Source organism: Sus scrofa, chromosome 13 (assembly GCF_054392235.1).
Source record: "Sus scrofa isolate SSC_HxYL_T2T_F1_AM1 chromosome 13, Sscrofa_HxYL_maternal_Yorkshire_Landrace_v2.0, whole genome shotgun sequence".
In the NCBI taxonomy this organism is placed as follows: Eukaryota; Metazoa; Chordata; class Mammalia; order Artiodactyla; family Suidae; genus Sus; species Sus scrofa.
Window position 1 is genome coordinate 26,759,170 of NC_139395.1, and position 21,759 is coordinate 26,780,928.

A 21,759-nucleotide genomic window follows, 5' to 3' on the forward strand; every position below is an offset into this window, starting at 1 on the left:
CTTACTCCAACTTTTTTAAGATATCTGTTTCCATGGTGTATGTTTTCAATTAGTTTTTTCTTTTAATCTCTGTTTTTATAATTAAAATGTATCACTGGTTAAGAACATAGAAGTAAGGATAGCTTTTTTTATGAATCCAGTCAGATAATTTATTCTTTTCAATTATTTAGTCCATTTACATTAAATGTAATTTTGATATGATTGGGTTTTTGTATAGCACCTGCTGTTTGTGTTATACTTCTCCCATTTTGTCTTTATGACTATTTTTCTTCCTCTGTTACCTTTTTTTAGATAATTTGAGGGTTTTTAAAAAAGCATTCTATTTTATCTCCTCTATATGTTAGTTAGATATACTTCGTATAGCTATATTTTTGTACTCATTTTAGAGACTACGTTTTTAACTTCATGTTATAGCTCTCCAAGTATAATGCTAAAAATATTACAATGATATCTTTCTAGTTACTCCCTCTATCTTCCGTGTTACTTTTCTCATATCTTTTTCTACATGAACCTGAAAGAACATTTTTTTTTTCTTTAAGTAATCATTTGTCTTTTTTTTTTTTTTTTGATCTTTTTAGGGCCACATCCATGGCATATTGGGGTTGCCAGGTTAGGGGTCAAATCAGAGCTGTAGTTGCTGGCCTATGCCACAATCACAGTAATGCCAGATCCGAGCTGCACCTGTGACCTACACCATAGCTTACGGCAATGCCTGATACCTAAACCACTGAGTGAGGCCAGGGATTGAACCTGCATCCTCGTGGATACTAGTTGGGTTAATGGCTAAGCCATGACGGAAATTCCAGTAATCATTTGTCTTTAGCAAACTAAGAAGAAAGAAAAAACACTATTTATGTTTATTGCATATTCATCTTTTTAAGAGCTTTTTATCTTCTTGTAGACTTGAATTTCTCCCTTCTTGTATTTCACTTCAACCTGAAGAACTTTCTGTGACATTTAATATAATACACATCCTCTAGTACTGAAGTTTTGAAATGTTTGTTAATCTGATAATGTTTTTGTACCACCTTTTTTTTTAGAGACTATTTTTGTCAGATATAGAACTCTAGCTTGTAAGGTGTCTAGTTTTGTTTTTTAATTTCACTCCTTTAGAGATGTTGTTTCATTGCCTTCTGGCCTTCATTGTTTCTGATAAACAAAGCTGTTACCGTATTATTATTTCTCTGTATGTGATATGTCTTTTACCCTGTGCTGCTTTTAAGACTTTTCTCTTTATCTTCTATTTTCAGCATTTTAATATGATATTCTTAGGGTTGGTTTTTCCTTATAATTTTTCTGTGTTGGATTCATTAAGCTCCTAGGATCTTCATAGTTAAAAGGTATTTTGGAATAATAACTTTGAATATTATTAACCATTTTTCTTAAAATATATTTCTTTTGTGCCTCTTTGTTTCTTTTCTTTTGGGGGGGACTCTAGTTACATATATGATAAACTATCTTATGTTGTTGCATAGATCACTAAGAGTTTGTTTTTTTTTTCTACTAATCATCTCTGTGCTTCACTTTTTAACAGTTTTTATTGATCTTTCTTGACATGCACTGATCTTTTCTTTTGCCACCAATTTGCTATTGGTCTCACCCAGTGAAAATATTTTTTTTTCCCTTCAGACACTGCGTTTTTCAATTCTGGAATTCCTATTTAGTACTTTTATAATTTACATTGCTCTGTTGTGATTTTCCTCTTGTTCATTCATTACATCCATCTTTTATTTAAATCATTGCAGATATAATAAATTTTAAAATAAATATTTGCTAATTCTAATATCTGTGTTATATCTGGGTTTATGTATTTTCTCTCTCATAGTTATTTTTTCCTGCTTCTTTTATTGTCTGTTCATTACTGAGTATATGCTAGTCATGATAAATTCTGTGTTACTGGGAGTCAGGTGTATAATTATCATCCTTTAAAGATGTATGAGTTTTATTCTAGTGGCTTTTAGGTAACTGGAATTAGCCTTAGGTTTTGTGGGGGGAAAAAAATCTAAGGTAGCTCTTACTATAGGCCTAGGGTCGTCATACTTCTAAGGCACAATGTTAATAAAGTTTCACTTGGATACTCTGGATAGTCAACAAAGTCTATCCACTTTGAACAGAATTGAAGTTTCTTCCAGTACTTCTCAACCTTTGGAAGGTTCATTTATCTCCCCACTGTCAGTAGCTATTCTCTACCAGACCTCAGTGAGTTATACCCTCTGGATGAGAATAGCATTTGGCTAATGACTCAATAATTAATCTTCCTATATAAAACAAACTATTTTCAGATTTTTTTTATGACTAGAAAATTATTGGCATTTGGGGAGGGGTTTATGAAATACTATTTTAAATGGGATGCATAGACTATTCTTTTAGAATTCATCTGAAAATGCAAAGGGAACATTTTTGCTATTATTTCTCTGGCTTTAATTATATTGCTCTTATGTTTTCCCTCTTTTTATATTCCATCTGTTTGGGGTTTTTAAACATTTAGTTTCCAGATCTTTGGATTTTATTTCTATTTTTAACATGTATATTTATTTTAATCTTAAATTTTAATTAGATTTTAAAGTCAATTTTGAGTACTTTTTTTTAAAAAAAAAGCATTTGCCAACTTTAATATTAGACCCGATCATAAATCAGTGTAATCTCCTAAATATTAACATTTTTTCCACCACTTCACAGAATGCTAAAGGACATTTTTATGCAAGAATCATGCGAAACAAGAAGTCATTCGTGTACTATCCTTTAAATATAAAATTACAGCGCTCACAGTGCTTTTAGTTGAATAAGTTACAGATTAATAGGAGCCATTATTTTGAAGATGTCATAAGGAATGCATCGTTCCAAAAGCAGAATACCAAAAGGTGATGACTTTATATAGATATGCCACCTGAAGTTCAGACATACTGGATATTTTATCAACTGGAATTTATTCTTTGGCAAGCAACAGAGTCATCTACTTGTAGTTTTAGAGTAAAGCCAAATTTATTTTTTAAATGTGGCAAAAGTTATAGAAAACAGAATGATAAGGCAGCGTGCCGAAAAGCATGAAATAATCATTCTCAGGTTAACTTGTTTTCAAGGTTTATTATTTTTTAATAATTAATCTGCTTTTATCCACAATGTCACAAGATGGGAAAAACAATCTCAATAAGAATAAGAATGTTCTAAATTTTGGTAAAAAGTAAGTTGGGGCAGATTATTGGGTTTTTTGTTTGTTCATTTTACCACCCTTAAAATTTTATCTTCTCTCCTTTCCATCTTGTTTCCTATAGATCTTCTTTGATTTAGCCTCTTTTCAGCCCCATGCCAAATTTTCTCTACCTCTCTACTTGTTTAGGTAATATCCTTTATTCTTTCCTGAACACAAAACTGAAGATAAACATTCTCAACTTTAAAAAAAATCGAATTTCTTGGTCTTGATCAGGGCCCACTTCCTCCCAAATGATGAAATTAGAAATTCTTGGCTTCATCATCATCTCTCTGTTTTACTTGTTCCTGACTCAGCCCCTCCATAATTGTCCAGATTTGTTCCAACTTCCTTCCCATGATACTCACTTTGGCTAGTCTAATGAAATAATCTAAACTTAAAGTGTAGCTGAATTTGCATTTTTAGTGCATTAATCGATATAAACTAAACTGCTATAACAAATAGACTAAAAGATATAATGCTTATACATAATAGAAGTTTATTTCTTGTTTATGTAACAACCTCCTTTGGGTATTTAGGTTGGAGGTAGCTCTCCTCCATGTAATGATTCAGAGTCTCAGGCTCTATCCGTCCCCTGCACCCTCAATGAAGCAGCATGGCCATGACAGATTTACCATCCCCAAGTCTCTTGGTGGAAAAGAAGAGAATTTAACAGAGTTACCCACCTGTTCCTGGTCTGGACACATAAATGCCTCACATCATACCCTCTCACATTACACTCTTGCTGGATGGGTTCTACATATGCCCATCCCTTGTCCAGCTTCTACCAGAAGAATGTGGAATGGGCTATTTGCAAGAAAAAGTTCTATTATTAAGAAAAGTGACCATGAGCAACATAACTTTAGATGTTTCATTCATTTTTTAAAAGTTCCTTTGCATTTTTGGATATTGTGTCATTTCTTACAACTTGCTAAGGTTAGAAGATGAGTTGGGCAAATAAGACCTCTTTCCTCAGGAAAATGGTTTACTGTATGAAGATTTTGAATTAATTTTGAGTGACTTAAAGAAGATATATTTTTTGTTCTTCACCCAAATGTGAGTTTAAGTGTAGTGGTTAAGATCATGCACTCAAGAAGTCATACTTCCTGGATTTAAAGCCAGGACCACCACATCGTTCCTGTGTTAATAACTTCCTAACTATGCAACCTCAGACCACCTGGCTTCTTGATGCATCAGATTCTTCTTCCATAAAATGGCAAGATAATAGTAAATACTTCATAGGTTTGCTCTGGAGAATAAATAAGATAACACACATAAATTGCTTCGAAGAATACCTGGCATATAGTAAATTCTCAATAAGTGGTAATTATAGTAATAATGGCCATTGTTATTAGAATTATTATTCATCTCTCACCCAAGCACATACACATACTTTACAGATGCAAGCAGTTTCTGGCTCTAAAAGAGAAAGCTCTTGATAAATGGTAGACCTCAAGAATAAAAAAAAAAAAAAAAAGCACCTAGAAATCCAGAGCATTATTTATTTAATTTCATGCCTTCTGAGCTAGCTTTGCCTCCCGATGGTATATTTGTTTTCACAAAAGTCAATATTTTCCTGTTTCTCCATCTAAGATAGATTTTTATGAGGGGCATGTAAACAGTATAGGAAACAGTTGAAATTAAATTCTTTTCAAGTGTAGGATCAAAATAGAAAGGAAGGTATGAGCATGCAAACGTAAGTCACAGAAAGATTGTAAAGGCCCATGATTTTGCTTCCACAGACATCAAAAATAAGCATGGAAGGAGAAAGTATTGGATAATTAGAGATTTCGCAGTAGGGCTCTTAGGCTCTTAGAGGTCAAATTCATATGGATAGACACATCATTTGGCTAAACTTTTTGTGATCAAGCAAGAGCTTCATTTGGTTTTATATCAGTGTATGGTGTACAGAAGTATATTCACACTTCTTCTTGCCATTTTTTCAGTCTTTCCTCCAGTGACTTGATACAGCGTGTCTAATTCTTCATAAATCAGCTCAACTTTAGAGTGATATAGACAGTGGCTTTGCCGACGCCATTGTTTTCTGTCAAGAGTTTTATTCGGCTTCAAAACAATTTGCCATGAACGCCCTTGTTTGCTTGCCACACAAGTCTTTGTTTGGGCTGAAAACTTTGATTTATAACTGCATGTAATTGATGGCTGTGGGGTAGGGGGACCATAGCTCATGCTCCTCCTCTTTTAATCTAGCTTTGCCTAGAAATCCATGTAGTGGAGCATTCTCAAGGGAACAGGGCTGGGAAATTTTCCATATACCCAATGGGAGACCATTAATCACGGGGAGGAGCGTGTTGGTGAAAGTAAAGAAAACAAAAGTCAGACCACCTCAAGATGGCTTCTCAGAAGAAAAGATGTTAAAGCTGATGTATTCATTGGGGGCCACTGATAAAGAAAAACTGAGCTGTTGGGTGAACTAGATAGACTTGCTACTCCAGATGTGGATTTGACATTAGTACTTTAAATTCTTAATACTGAAAAGCCTCTTCAAAGTCCCTGACCAGCAGCTCCGTCGTTGACTGGGGAGCAGCTGAAGCTCTTTAAATAACGCAAGTCTTTTTTCTAAAAAGGAAAAAGGAAAAAAGTGCAGGGTGTTTGTTTGTTTGTTTTTGGCAGTCTCATCACAACGTAGCTTGTGGTACCTGTCATTCTAGGATTTGCCGAATTTTAGGCCAGGTTCCCTCCTCACTAGGGTTTGACTAATTCAAAAAGAGTCAGTGACACTTTGTAAGCGGCACATTTCTTTAGGGTGCAAAAATTAATACCAAGTTTCTGAAAGTGATTTGAGATTCTTCCAAGAGTTGGAAAGAGGAGAGTGAGCCAGATTTTTTTTCTTTCATATTCATTGTGAAGATATCAGACTTTATAATTTATTTTCAGCTTGTTCTTTTATCCATAAAAATTACCTTGCCAGTGAAGGATATTTCAATAACTTACTCAGAAAAAAGTTTACATGCATATTTTTGCAAGTGAATTATAACACCAATGTTAGAGTAATACATCACTAGATACAGTAAATTTTAGATAGTTTATTTACATAAAGTATTTTAGTGATGAAGAATGTTGACCCATCAGGGAAAAATAAAGGAAGTAGCAAAAAAAAAAAAATGAAAGAGAATTGTCAGCACTGATGGGAACTGGATCATATCCCACAAAAATATCCCAAATTATAACATGATCTATGTTGAAATACTGCTTAATTCACTCTATTGACTAAGTAAACAGCTCTTACCATTGAAGTGGCACTTAAAATGGTCTGAGGCAAGTACGTTGTAGTTCATTTCTTCATGTGCCTATTGATATAGGCATTGTTTGAGGTTATTTGTTTTATTTTGTATTATTTTATCTTAGTGAAATTCAACAATAGCAATCTTCTGCTTGGAAGAGAAGCCAAGAACATTTTCCGTCCCTTTCCTCCCACTTAGAGGAGTCTGAAGTGATAAATAGTTCCCCTGTGAATGATGGTAAAGTCAAAATGGAAATAAGCTTTCCATAGATTGTATTCGTTGTTAAATCAGAATCCTTTGAAATTAGGAAAAAGACAGTTCCCAGATGTTGGTACATTAACACTCAGAGTCCCCACTCCATGACGCAAGAATCAATGGGTCTTGGAGAACAATCCTGCAACACTGGCCAGATGTGGGATGTAACTTCAATCCAGGTCTATGGGTGTGACTTATCAGAAAAATATTCATTAACCAAATGACAGAGAGCAGTAAGTAAAATTCATAGTTAATCTGAATGAAAGCACCAAGTAATGCAGACACAGGACAACCTTGAAGAACTAAAAAATCCATTTCCTTGAAAGGGGTGAGCAACAATTTCTGAACCAGTTTATCATCAGAAAGAACTTGGCACCTTTGTTTATCATCAGAAAGAACTTCACTCAAGATAACCCCCTATAGAATTGAGAAGCATGCACTATAGTGTTTTTTAGTTCTTTCTTGGGAAAAATAAGTATTTGAGGAAAGCTTCTAATAGAGGATATTTTTCAGCCCCACTAAACTCCTGAGCTTTCCAATTCAAGACCAGCATTTGCTTGTTTTGTACAAGTGTTCTAATCTTAAAAACTATTTCACTATCTATGTTCAACGTGTAACTTCTCTCCATTTAAAAAGAAAAGAAAAAAATCCTCTGTCACTTTACTCAAAATCCGCTGTGATCTTAAGAAGTTAAAGCTTCAGAACAAAATATCATTCTGGACATTTTCCATTCAACCACCTCCCTGTTGTCTGATGCTATCATATAATGTAGATTTTTTTGCTTTGGGGGACAAGATTTTTAGACTGTGAGGACATAGCCTCTTAACATAGAGCTGATGAATCTCCTCTAACTTCCTATATAAATAGTTTAATTAGGCAAAAATAAAATATTCATGATATTAAAGAGACAGAACTGCCCCCCCCATAAAGTGTAATGTTTTAACCATAAGCAGAGAAGAATTTCAGAAACAGCCAATATGCACTTAAATGAATTATTGCTCTATGGTATATCATAACAAGCATCTCTTGTTCAAACTCACACTCCATTTTTCATGTGGGGAAAAGAGATGATTTCCTTCAAGAAATGTCTAGAATAATCCATGATCTCAAAAATACAACACGCATATTGTTAACGTATGAAGCCTATTGGCTGTGTTCCAGAAAAGCTGAACAGGGTTAAAGGACATAATGAACAGTCATAGCTTTGCATGCACTTATTTAATTGGGGAATAGATTTTTCTACTACTGTCCCTGGCAGTAGCAGCCATTTGATCCTGAGGCTTGGATTAAATGTTTCATCAGTAGTGCCTATTTAAGGATCTTTATGGAACAACAAGTGGGTCCCCTGGGCAAGCCCATGTCAACTGCAATAAAGAGATCCATACAAGTGAGTGGGAGTAGTTTTTTGCAAGATGTACAGAGCGTTGAGCATGCAGTGGTGCTTTCTGGATGTTTTCTAAGTTTTAAGGGCACACAGTCTCCTGATGGCAAAGGTTGGAGCGAAACTCGGTGTGTCCATGGATTTTATGGTTTCCTTAGGAAAATGAATTCGCAAGCTCCTGCCCTCTTTCCAAACCCAGGTAAGTCTTTGGAGAGTGGGGAAAGGCACAGAAACTATGACGTGTCTTTCTTTTCTAGGAAAGAGCTGCTACGGAACCAAACCTTAAACTGGACAGCTCGTGGCTTTATGCCTGCTGCAAAATCTACCATCTGCTTCATGTGGGGTAGATATAAATTTTATAGACGTCACAATTATCTTTTAGTTTGTTTCACTTTGGTTAGGTTTGTCGCCATGTACTCTCTGAGCGGTCATAGATGTAATGCCCATAGCTAAGAATAATTAGGATATTTGGGAAGTGAGCACTAAAAGGCACGTATCACATTAAAACAGTTGGATACATTTACAAGCATTCTGGAAATTGAAATCTGAACATCTGTACAAAAAAGGCAACACACAGAATCTGTTGTTACTACCATCAATAGCCATGTAAAAAGGTTTAATGTGGGCTTTATTTTTCCCTCTGTGATACTGTGATCAGACTGGTGGTGTCTGCATATTCCGCAAGTTATGTCAAAATTGATAAAAATGTGTCCTGCAATGTGGTTGAATCAGAAGATGTTGTGCGGAGATTTATTTTCAGAATCTGGGCATGTGTTTGGGCACACTGTTTCACTCAAATTAAGAAACCAATTGCAGCACCATGTTCTTTTATAGACTTCTAGTATTTGGATAACTGAATGGCCATGCTCTGCCTCACGATAGCTCAAGAGGCATCTCTTTGAGAAGGGAGAAAAGTGGAAACAAGTGCTTTTACAGCTAGGCTCCTAGGAATCTGCTGACCAAGCATTTAGGAGAGAGGAGGCGGTCTTGTCGGTGGCTTAAAGAAGTTCACAAAATCTTTCCCATCTGTTAAGTGGCAGAAAAAAGTGCCCGACCAAAAAGGTTGTAAACCAAGGTGGTGTTTGAGACCTTTTGAGAACAAGATGACAAAGCAAATACTCCAAATGTTTTTTTTCTCTTAGTTTCCTGTAGGATTTTTTGTTGGTTTGTCCAGTTGTTTGCCTAAGATCTTTAAAAAAATGAGGCTCCGTTCCCAAATAAAGTGTCTCTATTCAGCTAATTTGTAGGCAGGCATTCCTCCAGAATTTGGAGAAAATTAAAGTAAAAACTAGTTGTCCCATCCTGTGCCACTCAAAGCAGGTTGTTTTCTGGAAATCACAATCTTTGACTCAGATAACAGACTTACTCCTTTTTTTCCCAGAAAAGAATACAAGACAACATTTACAATTGTGCAGTAGTTTTGTGAATGTCTTATTTCTGATTAAACACATCTCTGAGAAGTATGTTGTCCTGCTGTGTAACTACTCTTTGCTATCGGGGCATTTTTTTCACGGGATGGATTCCCAGACAATAATGTCACCTGAACATGAGTTCTAGGTTTGGGAGAAGTTGTTTGATACAAAGGTCATTTTTCCTTGTGCCTTTTCTCAGTCTTTAATACTTACTTGCAGAGCAGAAACAGACACACACTTTGGAAAACTTACAGTTACCAAAGGGGACAGGTGAGGAGGAAGGGGGTGGACTGGGGATTTGGGACTGGCATGTGCACACTGAGTTATATGGAATGATTGGCCAACAGAGACCTGCTGTACAGCACAGGGAGCTCTACCCAATGTTCAGTGTTAATCTACGTGGGAAAAGAATCTAAAAGAGAATGTATGTGTGTACATGTCTAACTGAATCCCTTTGTTGTACAGGAGAAATTTACAACCTTGTAAATCAACTCTATTTCAATAAAACTTTTTTTAAATTTTTAAAGAAAGAGGTAGGGAGAGAAGACTGAGCCTACAGCCCAGAACAGCTAAGACATTCCTCAGAGTGTTGCAGAAATAAGGCAGAAAGGGGACTTTAAATGACAGTGTGCAGTTGCTGTGTTTGGCTAAATGGCATCCACCTTCAGGGAAGCACAAGTGTTGTGCTTAGTGGCAGTGTGTCAGGATCAGTGTCACTTGCAGTTGCCCCTTGCTCTGATGTAAGTGGTGAGGGAGAATCCTCTTTCCTGTTCATAGTGGACATGCTGTTTTTCATGACTTTGGCCTTCTCCACAAGAAGATTGGCTTTGCGTTGTTTCATTTTTTGTTATGTGATCCGGCACTACTTACAGCTCTGATTTTTATCCTTCAATAGAAGCATCTGGGTTGGAATTGTTTTTGTTGTTATCGTGTTGTGCTTTAATTGTGACTGGTGAATGAAGGAATAATACTTCTCAGGACCTCCTGGGAACATGGAGCTTGTCGGTCATCCCCACAGCATTGCATCTGGGACTCTTCCTCTGCCCAGCATCGTACAGGGATTGACATATCTTCAGGGTACCTTCCTCCTGCTTGCTAACGTGTGAGGAATCATTCCTCCTGCTCACTATCATCCAGTGTCTTCTGTGTGCCTCTGGTGGGGTTGAGTATGTTTAGGGCAACTCTTCTCAAACTCCAGTGTGATTTCAGATCACCTGAGGGTTTTGTTAAAATGCAGGCTGTGATGCTGCAGGTCTAGGTGTCCCTGCAGTTCTTCAGTCCTGAAAATGTCACTGCCCCGGGTCTGTGGGTGGCAAGGGTTCAGAACATCCTCTGTGAACTATCATAGAGCGGACCATATGTGAACCTCCATAGGTAACAGGAGACAAGCCACGAGGTCAGCATTTAGCTGACCACGTGCTGTGCTAAGTAATTGTGGAGGGCCCCTGATCCTTACACCTTTTACCTGGTTTGAGGAACAGGAATAAAGCCATTAATTACACTAGAGTGTGTTAAATAGAACTCTGGACCAAGATGGCAGTGGCAGGGAGGGAGTGGCTTTGCAAGGGTGGGTCACAGAGGCATCACAGAAGTGACCTTGTTCAGCCGGGTTCTTGAAGGGCGAGGGGTTTCAAGTGGATGAGGTGGGAAGGTTCCTGTTCAAATGTAAAGAGGCTCGATATAGCATTCAGCATTTGAGAGAGCTCATGGTTCCTGGGGCAGGGGCTGCAGGTGAGAGGAGATCAGGAAATGCAGCTCATATTTAGAAGAGAAATGTCCACCATATGCCAGGCAGTTCACATGTATTAATTCTAGCCTTACAACCAACCTGAAAGGAGTTAGTATTTTTCCCATTTTGCAGGTAAAGAAACTGATGGTCAGGGAAATGAAACTCTTTGGCAGGTGCATAGTTTGTTGGAGGCAGGGCTAGATTTCAAGCCTAAATCTCCATGATACCAAAGCACTGGCTATTTCCCTCTGCCAAACTCGGGAAGTCAGCCAAGCCAGGTCACAAAGAACCTTATATACAGGACTAAGGAGGGTAAGCTGGACCCTACGAGCTGTCACAAGACTTAGAAGACATTTAATTAGAGAGATGGCATTTGGATTTTCGAAAGATTATTTTGGAAGTCGTGTGGAGGGTCATTTAAAAGGGGAGTTTCTATTGTAGCTCAGTGGTAATGAACCTGACTGGTATCCATGAGGATACTGTTTTGATCCCTGGCCTCGCTCAGTGGGTTAAGGATCTGGCATTGCTGTGAGCTATGGTATAGGTCACAAGTGAGGCTCAGATTCTACGTTGCTATGGTGTAGGCCGGCATCTGCTGCTCCATTTCAACCCCCAGCCTGGGAACTTCGGTATGCCAAAGTGAAGCCCTAAAAAAAAAAAAAAAGCTACATCTGGAAGTACCCCCCCCCCCCAAGTTCAGACTAACAACCAGTACATGGAGTATCTTAGGAGAAAATCTGCTTGTGAATGAGTCTTATCCAGAAGCAGGAGGAAAGCATGGTAGAACTCTGTAATTCTAAGGACCCTGATATGCCTCAAGACCCAGCTGTGGAGTTATGTAAGCAAGCTGAATCTTCACACGCCGACAGGTGTCTATTATCTGGTTATAGATGGTCTATCTGATGCTCTTTTACAGCCTTTCCACCATTAATTTCACTTACCTCTTTTGAAATTCTTCCCAAGAGGATACCTTTTCCATATCAAGGGATAACGGCATGTGTAGTATGCCATACCCATCAAATATGCCATAATAGTCATTTCTTTTTTAAAAACTGAAGTATAGTTGATTTACAATGTGTTCATTTCATATATGCAGCAAATGATTCAGTTATAAACACACACACACACACACATTCTTTGTCAGACTCTTTTTCCCTATATATTTTTACAAAATATTGAGTATAGTTCCCTGTGCTTTACAGTAGGTCCTTGTTGTTTGTCTATTTTATACATAGTGGTATGTATCTGCTGATCCAAAGATCCTAATTTACCCCTCCCCACCCTTTTCTCTTAGGTAACTATAGTAATTTTCCATGTCTGTGGGTCAATTTGTTTTGTACATAAGTTTACTTGTATTATTTTAAGATTCCACTTATAAATGATATCCTATGATATTTCTCTTTCTCTATCTGACTTAATCCACTTAGTATGATAATCTCCAGGTCCATCAATGTTGCATGGCATTTCATTGATTTTTATGGCTGAGTAATATTCCATTGTGTATATGCACCACATCTTTGTCCATTCATCTGTTAATGGACACAGGTTGATTTTATGTCTTGGCTCTTGTAAATAGTGCTGTATGAACACTGGGATGCATGTATATTTTCAAATCATAGTTTTGTCCAGATATGTGCCCAGGCATGGGATTCCTGGATCATGTGGTAGTTTTTTTTTTTTTTAATTATTTTTATTTTTTCCATTATAGTTGGTTTACAGTGTTGTGTTCATTTTCTACTGTACAGCAAAGTGACCCAGTCACACACACACATATACATTCTTTTTCTCATATCCATCATGCTCCATCACAAGTGACTAGATATAGTTCCCTGTGCTATACAGCAGGATCTCATTGCTTATCCATTCCAAAGGCAATAGTTTGCAACTACTGACCCTAAACTCCCAGTCCATCCCTCTCCCTCCCCCCTGACAACCACCTTTTGGTAGTTCTATTTTCAGTTTTTCAAGGAACTTCCATACTGTTCATCAATGTAACCATCATTTCTTGAGCACCTACTATCTCCTGGGCAAATAGCAAAATTGCTCTGGAGGAAACCCATAGGCAAAGTTACATTGTTTTCTTTTCTTTTCTTCTTCTTCTTCTTCTTCTTCTTTTTTTTTTTTTTGTCTTTTTGCCATTTCTTGGGCTGCTCTCGAGGCATATGGAGGTTCTCAGTCTAGGGGTCTAATTGGAGCTGTAGCTACCGGCCTACACCAGAGCCACAGCAACTCAGGATCTGAGCTGCATCTGCAACCTACATCACAGCTCACGGCAATGCCAGAACCTTAACCTGCTGAGCAAGGCCAGGGATCGAACCTGCAACCTCATGCTTCCTAGTTGGATTCGTTAACCACTGAGCCACAGTGGGAACTCCCCCACTGTTTTCTTTACAGAGGAGGAAAGTGGGATCTAGAACAGTCAAATTAACTTGCTCAGGTCACAGAGCTGGTGAGAATCAGGGTGTGGCCCCATCTTCCCAGTGGCAGTGCCCCTGTGTCTTATCCTCAGCAGCACCGCCTCCCTTACTATACCCGAGGTCTCTAGGCGTCTTCATTTTCAAGACCATTGAAATTGTTTGATGTATTTTTCTTACTACTGATGCTTAAGAGGAAAGTAAAGGGCCAGTCATGTCTTTTGACAGATGAGAAAAGACAGACTAGGGAAATGGAAGGATTGTCCCAAAACCAAGGGCTGCTCTTCTTCCCTCTTTTGGCCTCTTGTCTAATGCTCCTCTCTGTCTCCAGGCCTCATCACAAGATTGATTGTATATTGCAGTCACCCAGAGATCTCTGAAACATACCCATGCTTGGCTTTGAAAAATGTGGACACTTTTATAGACATTCTGAGTTACTTGGTATAAAATACATTGGAATTTTCAAAGTTCTCAAAGTGATTCTTAGATGCAGTAGAGTTTGGGAACCACTCTCATAACTTTTGAGATAGTAGTTTTGGGATTGGTTTAGAATGGTGCTCCCTGGGCCAGCAGCATCAGTACCACTTGGGAATGTATTAGAAATGCAAATTTTTGGATTCCATACCAGACCCATATATCAGAAACGCTGAGGGTGGAGTCCAAAAATCTGTGTTTTAACAAGCTTTCCAAGTGGTTTTGATGCAAGCCAAGCCCCTTGGCCATACTTCCTCCCAACAGGTTTATGGTGTATAGCATGGTGACCAGCTGTCTGCTATTTTTAACTGAGGCCAAGGCTCGGGGGAAATATATTTAAACCCAAATGACAGTACAAGGCATTCAGATTTGAATTAAAGATGGATTTCCTGGTAGTGTAGGTTGCCAACTGCAGGAATAAAAAAACCGAGGGTGGATTTTGGAATCTTTCTGGGGGTGGCCAGAGTACTGCACCATCAGCAAACAAAAAAGGGCAAAGGAAGAAATCACCCTCTGGAGAAAAATGAAAGCAGTAAATACTGTCATCTGACTTCACCTCCGTCATTTGTGCTCCTTCCTTCCTGTGCTTTGAAGTCAGTGGTGATGTCTTCTTAATGAGCACCTTTTATTTTCTCCTAAAAATCTCAGTACAGTTGGCTCAGCATCTTCTCAAGAGTCCATGCTTCTGGCAGAAAGCAGACACTCATTTCTGGAGAAGGGCAGGGCTGGGCCAAGGGCAGCAAAGTGACTTTTCCCCTGCCTCTTTCCCATTACTGGGCTACTTAATTGGCATCATTTCCCTGCTGCCGCAATTATTTTTTTCAACATTGTAATTTTAAGTAACTCAGTATATTAGCCAATTTCCCTCATGCCCTTTGTTGTATGTTCATTCAGCGTGGCTGGTTTTTGTCATAATTTTCAAGTATTTCCCTCTGGACTTCACTCAGTAGCTGCATGGGTTAGGTTTTATTGGTTCCTATGATGGTTGTTTCTGAAAGAATTAAGAGTCCAGCATATTGGGGTGAGAGAGGTGTTAATGAGGATATAATTGTTTAAACTGAGGACTCGTTTGAAGCCCCAGGAGGGAAGGAAGGGATGGCAATTCCCATGCAAGGCTGGATACCCTTGGAAAAATGGGGGGAGATCATATCTCAACTTATTGTAGAGTCAAAAAAAACCAGCTGTTTGACATTAGCCGTCAACCGCCAGTTCTGAGATGCTTTGTAATACATGCAAAATATTCCCCTATGTATTAGTGAATTATTTATTTTTAGTTGTACCATTTTCAAGCAATAACTGACTTTGAGTTTTGATTTGGACTTCATTTTCCTTGTTCTGTTCCCATCACTTCGAGAGGAAGCGATGTCTAAAAATGCTGAGGAAAGGAGGCTGGGGGAGAGGGGGGAAGAGGGCAACAACCCTGCTTTTCCCTGGGCTGGGTGGGTGTTTCACCTCCTAGTATCTCAGGAAGATTCATCTGGGGGTGGGCCCTGCATCTTAATCATCTGACAGCTGAGGATCCTGGGAAGACCAATCTATTCATAGACAAAATGTTGTAAAAAGAAAATAGGCCCCTCACTAGGAAAATGGCTTGATTACTACTTCATCAGCTAAGAAGTGATATGAGATAAAAATGATGCTTTATTTCAAGTGACCAGAAGCCTCCCAGATAAAGTCTTCCCCAGCCTCTGGGATTGAATAAAGAGACCCAGACAAGCCTTCTGTTAGCAGTGGCCAAGAATAAGAGCGGTAACTCAGCACATTTCAGTAACCTTGCTTTATGAGTTGTTTCCTCCAGTTCTTTGTAGTGATTTAGCTAAAAGGGTGCAAGTGATCTGAAAGGCAGAGGAAGAGCAAACGATTAGTGACAGTGTGGTAGAGATTCTGTCTCTCTCATTTCCATATTGGTACACAAGTCAAAGACCACCTAGAGCAAGACAACACGAGGCTTGGAGTTCCTCTGGTGGCACAGTGGTTAACGAACCCGACTAGGAACCATGAGGTTGAGGGTTTGATCCCTGGTCTCACTCAGTGGGTCAGGGATCTGGCGTTGCCTTGAGCTGTGGTGTAGGTTGCAGATGCGGCTCAGATCCAGTGTTGCTGTGGCTCTGGCGTAGGCCGGTGGCTACAGCTCTGATTAGACGCCTAGCCTGGGAACCTCCATATGCCGCAGGTGTGGCCCTAGAAAAAGACCAAAAAAAAAAAAAGACAACATGAGGCTTGAGAAATAAGGTACTGAGACTTCATGGAGATCCACCAAAGACCATCGTCAACAACTTAAAGCAGAGAGACCGAAAGAGAAGCTAAAAATGAAAGAACAAGAGGAATATGGGTTAAATTAAAAAATCTAGGAGTTCCTTGGTGACACAGCAGTTTAAAGATCTAGCATTGAAACTGCTGTGGCTCGTCACTGCTGTGATGCAGGTTTGATCCCTGGTCTGGGAACTTCTGCATGCAGGAGTGCAGCCAAGAGAAGAAGAAGAAAGAAAGAAGTCTAGAAATCTGGCCAAAGCATACCGCCAGGTACTAAAAAAGTGTAACATGAAAACATTTAGGGTATTACATGAGTGTGTTTTTAAGACAGTAATATGGTTTCAACAGGGAAAGGGAGGGAAATTGATTTCACTAAAATATATGTGAAAATATCTGTAGTCAAAAGTACTTTCCAACTCTGCATGAAAAACAAGTTACTTAATGGAGGGCACAGCCACCAGTGAAGTGACAACCCACTCCTGGGCACCCTGCAGCCAAGCCCCACTCCTATTTCCCTCACCTCCTCAGGGCTCCCCGTTTCAGGCTCAGCTTCATGTCCAAGCTCAGGTCACAGGTGATGCTGCTTCTAGCGAGTGTATTTCCTCCCTTTCTGCCCCTCCAAATCTTAACCCCTATGGCACTCAGGAATTCTGGGTATGCTCTGTGTGCCAAACTTAGGCTAGCTCCAGATGAGGAGGCAAAACAACAGTCCCCACTGTAGTGTCACTTGAAGCCATTGTGAGATTCAGACATGCAAATAACCAGTCCATGGTACCATAGAAGGACGGTCACTTCTGTTTGTTGGTTTTACTTTTAATGAAGTATAATATACATGCAGGAAAGTGCATGCGTGGTGCTCTGGGCTTTCACCAGGGGTGGTGGGAGCACCGCAGAGGGGGACCCTGAATGTCCCTGGGACTGTGGGGAGGCATCTCACAGGAAGTGAAGCTGGAATGGAGACCTGAAAAATGAGTAGTTACTTACAGGCAGGGAAGCTAGGTAGGGATTCCAGGGCAAAAATTCTCCCAGCCCACCTTTTCAGGTAAGGTTTCTAGAACTACTCCAGCTCTTACTGATGAACTCTGATGAAGTTTTAATCACAACTAATTACCCAAATCATAGCACTTAGAAATCAGCAGAGATCTCCAACACGCAGTCTCTCCCAGGCTGGTTTTTCTCCATGTTTATCTCTAGTCACCAACTAGATGAATGAGGGAGGCAGGACGGGTTAGAGCACCCTACCCATGTAATTTGGGATAAAGAATTCCACCCAGTAGAGGGTCAGTTTCTTCATCCTGAAGGATTGCTAGAAAAAGATGAACTGGGTCAGGACTGGCAAACTATGCCGGTGGGCCAAATCCAGCCTGCCAACTGGTCTCATGAATAAATTTTACTGGAATACAGCCATGGCCACGGTATGTACACAACATCTATGGCTGCTTTGGTGCCACATGGAAAACTTGCAACAGAGACTATCTGGCCCAGAACGCTGAAAATATTTACTGCCTTGTCCTTTATGCAAAAAGTTTGCTGAGCACTGAACTATTCATTGAACACACATTTATTATTGTGGTTGTTAGTCTAGATAAATCTAATTTGAATGATTCCATTAATGCATCCTTTGTTGATTTTTAATTTTTATCCTCCTCCTCAACACCAACAACCTACCTCTGCATCCAACTTAAATTATAAATGCTTTTCTTTTTTTCTTTTTTTTTTTTTTTTTTGCTTTTTAGGGCCACACCCATGGCATATGGAAGTTCCCAGGCTAGGAGTTGAATCGGAGCTGTAGCCACTGGCCTACACCACAGCCACAGCAATGCAGGATCTGAGCTGCATCTACGACCTACACCACAGGTCACAGCAATGCCAGATCCTTAACCCACTGAGCAAGGTCAGGGATCGAACTTGCATCCTCATAGATTCTACTCAGATTTATTAACCACTGAGCCATGACGGGAACTCCATAAATACTCTTCCTTTTTTTGGGCTTACTGTTTGAGGAATTTTTTTTTAAGGGCCACAGGTACAGAATATGGAAGTTCCCAGGCTGGGGGTCAGATTGTAGCTGCAGCTGCCAGCCTACGCCACAGCCACAGCAATGCCAGATAGAAGCTGCGTCTGCAACCTCTACCATAGCTCAAGGCAAAACTGGATCCTTAACCCACTGAGTGGGGCCAGGGATCGAAACCGCATCCTCATGGATACTAGTCAGGTTCATTTCTGCTGAGCCACAATAGGAACTCCTGAGGAACATTTAAAAATGTTTTCCTCTAAGATATTTCAGATGCTACAGCCTTGGGGCATCCCTACTCTGAGTGGCTGAAATGTCAGCTCCCTGTAAGCAGCAGCTGCAGTCCATTAAATGCTGCAACCTTAGTGCTGGGCTGTATGTCCAGCTCAGAGGAAGCATGCAAGAATGACTCTGTGCAAGTGAAGTGGTTAAGTAGCTACTGTGACTGGAATCAGTGGGCATATAAAGAAAAATGGTAGCAAATTTGTGGGTACTCCCAAAACTCCTCTGCTTTAAAAAAATCAGTTTAGTTGTCCAGAACCCAAGGAAAATTGCCCCTACCCTGCTGGCCTTTTCTGCACCCTCAGCCAAGCTCATTGTTTCCTGTCCAGCTTGTTTCAGGGAAGATGGGACCTACTGCAGATAATACTTTTCTCATGTGGCTTTGGGAGGGGGGCATGTAGATTGCCAGGATAAGCTTTCAAAGGAAAAATATTAATCTAACAATGTGAATGGGCTGAGTGAAGCATTCATTTACAATGTCTTAGAAAGAAAAGAAAAACTTAGCAGGGGAAAAGTTCATCTGAAAAATACCAAGATTAATATGCATCTATGTATCATTGAATCAAATTATATCTCCTTAGATATCATTATATTATTAACATTTTTCCATTACTATCAATTTTCCTCTTTCTCATGAGTATTTTCAGAATTAAAAGGGGAAAAAAAAGCTTTCAGTATGCAGTAGATGAAGTTTAAACATTCATGGAAAGATTTATTTGCGTAAGTCCATCGGAGTCCTACATTTTGGTATTTGCTGTCTTGATTTCAATTCACCCATGTTCAGTCCTCATGGACATAGCTGAACATGGTGCAGGTGCAGCTCAGAACATCTAGAGAGCTTGGCATACCTCTGTCCTACCTTGACTTTCCTCTGTTTGCATGCCCTGACTCCAAGATGTAGGAAAGCTGTGGGAAGACACTGGAGGCTATTCAGAAACACTTTTCCTTATGGACTACCTCGGCTCTTTAGCCATCAGTCTTTATTTAGTTTAAAATATAATTTCCTGTTTTCAGTGGCCTTTTCCTACTACACAAAAGGAATACCTGCTTTGTCTTTTTTACCAACAAAACATCTGGCTATCCTTTCATGGGATGAGAGATGACAGAAAGTGTTCATTTATTCACCCGCTCTTCCATCAAATGGTTACTGAATCCTTACCATGTGCCAGAGAATATACTGACAGTCAAAACAAACAACATGCCTGTTTTTACATTTTAATGAATGGGGGCTAAACCAATGATTGTTGAATAAGTACCAAGTAAAGGAAATAAATGATGAAAATTAATATACAGAGAATTTACATGTGATGGTGCTTGGTTAGAGGAACCAACCTAGGAGCCATGGAAGCTGTGATCAAGATAGCAAGAAGGAGCCAGCCTTGCAAATATCAGCGAGAAGCCTGTTCCACCTGTGACATATAGCCAAGGATAGGGAGTACTTAGATTTTTTTTTTAATGTATGAAAATAAAACAAAATGAAAATAAATGTTTTAGGAAAGGTAGAGAAGATTTCACCTCAAAAGCCTGATATCTGATTCTTCAGTATACATAAATACACCAGAAGTTTGATGAATCAAACTGTTTTATGTTCTTTTATATATTTCTATTGGACAGAAAGAATAGTATTAAACATACTATGTGTGGCCTGACAACCAAAGGTTATTCTGCTCTCTGCTAATTGTCTTTCTAATCCAATTGCAATACCACTTAAGTTTAGAGCAGAGGTAAATCTTTGAAGTGGATGTGAAAATGTCCATTGAAATTCTTATCCTGTGATTACTGTTCCAAGGAAACAAGGAGATTTTGGTCACTACTCAGGAAGTGTTGGAGAGGAAAGCACCCAAGTCATTATATACCAAGATGTAAGCAAGCTCTCACCTGCTGGATGAGGTGGAGAAATGGGAAGTGGAAGAACTGGGATCCTTAACCTGGAGTTGAGATTCAGGGTTCTAAGCTCCACATCCAGAGCTGAAGCCCAGACCATGCAGTCATATCAGAAGGATCATATAGTTAACAGGCGTCACATAGGACACATTTTAGAGACAGAGGTAATTATTGGTTTTATTTGGCAGAAGGTGATATCTAGAATTCTGTGATGTCTTCTAGAGCATTCATTATTACTGTAGGCCTTGGGTCTGTATGTAAGGGTCAGTGGAATCAAGTTTAACGAGAAGTTAAGACTCATGGAAGTCTTTGGTACCTGTCAGCTTCCTTTCATGGCACTTATGGTTTCAGTAAGATGCTCAGTGACATGTAATGTAACAGAGCCCATGAGAACTCCGCAAGCTTCCTGGTAACCACTAATATGAGCAGAACATTCACATGGGAATGAAAAAGTTAAAAATATAGACATTGAAGAGTGAAACTCTTCTTCCCTTTGCCCATCACCAATCCTCACCACCACCATCATCATACTTTCATGTCATTTTTCATAAAAGTATGTCTGAGGGAAAAACTGTTCCTATCTAGAATACAAGTATATCCTTAGAAGTGATTTAAAACTATATTATATATAGTACCTTGTGTATACACACACACACATATATATCTTGTTTCATATATGCTATTGTGCAAATCACTTGCTTCACTTAGATATTTATCTTGGAGACTTTTCCATATTGTTACATAGAGATCTACCTCATTTCCACTTTCTGGAGGACTGCATTTATTATTTTATGTAGTTAGGTCAAAATGTATTTAACCAGTCTTTTATTGATAAGCATTTATTTGTATTTTATGTTTTTCTATTATATTCAATATGGCATATCTTTGACATACTCTTTGGACTCTTTCCACAGGATACATTGCAATAAGATTGCTGGGTCAAAGTGTATATGCATTTTAAACTCTCTAGAAAAACTGTAAATTAACCTCTCAAAAATTTTGTACCAATGTACGTTTCTACCAATAGTGTATAGAAATCATTGTTTCCCCATATGTTCTTCCACTCTGGGTACTTTCAAATTTTTATATTTTGGCTGCTTTGGTAGGTGAAAGCCTACATCTCTTTGTTTTGATTTGCATCTCTTTAAAGTAATTCAGATTGAAGAAAGGGTAAACATTCAGAGGACAGGAGTTTGAGAGCAAGAACTTTTTAAAGCCTGGTCCATTTCCCT

At 39.0% G+C, this 21,759-nt stretch overlaps 1 protein-coding gene across 13 annotated transcripts in view; it reads left to right on the plus strand.

Annotated features, from left to right (window-relative positions):
* Positions 1–21,759, plus strand: part of RARB (retinoic acid receptor beta) — a 787,370-nt gene that overhangs the window by 268,278 nt on the left and 497,333 nt on the right. For 2 of the 13 annotated variants that reach the window (XM_084987271.1, XM_084987268.1), the window contains one exon: positions 8,323–8,408. The exons of 9 other annotated variants lie outside the window; for them this stretch is intronic. The gene's annotated coding sequence lies outside the window, so the exon portion shown is untranslated. Of the gene's footprint in view, positions 1–8,083; positions 8,265–8,322; positions 8,409–21,759 lie in introns of those variants that run through there. 2 more of the 13 variants (XM_084987270.1, XM_084987262.1) reach the window with 1 other exon arrangement.